Here is a 267-nt window from a genome sequence, read left to right as displayed (position 1 = left end):
CCCTGGCCCTGCCGTGGAGTCTGCCGCTGGCCCCTGGCACAGCGGGAATTAAAGCGTCTGCAGCGAGCGCGGTGTCTGTCGTGCTTGGGGTGGGGACGGGGACGGGCCCTGAGTTCAAGAGCCGCGGGTGAGGCTGCGCCCTTCCAGGGCACGGGGAGGGCGGGCTCCCAGGCCGGGCTGTGCGGAGCCGGGCAGGGCCGGGCCGAGGCTGCGGCGGCTCCGGTTTCGCTTTCGTTTCCCGGCGGCGCCGGAGCGGGACGCAGCGCT

Source organism: Chaetura pelagica, unplaced genomic scaffold, assembly GCF_000747805.2.
Source record: "Chaetura pelagica isolate M959 unplaced genomic scaffold, ChaPel_1.0 scaffold963, whole genome shotgun sequence".
Lineage (NCBI taxonomy): Eukaryota > Metazoa > Chordata > Aves > Apodiformes > Apodidae > Chaetura > Chaetura pelagica.
Note: the sequence above shows the minus strand (reverse complement) of the source record.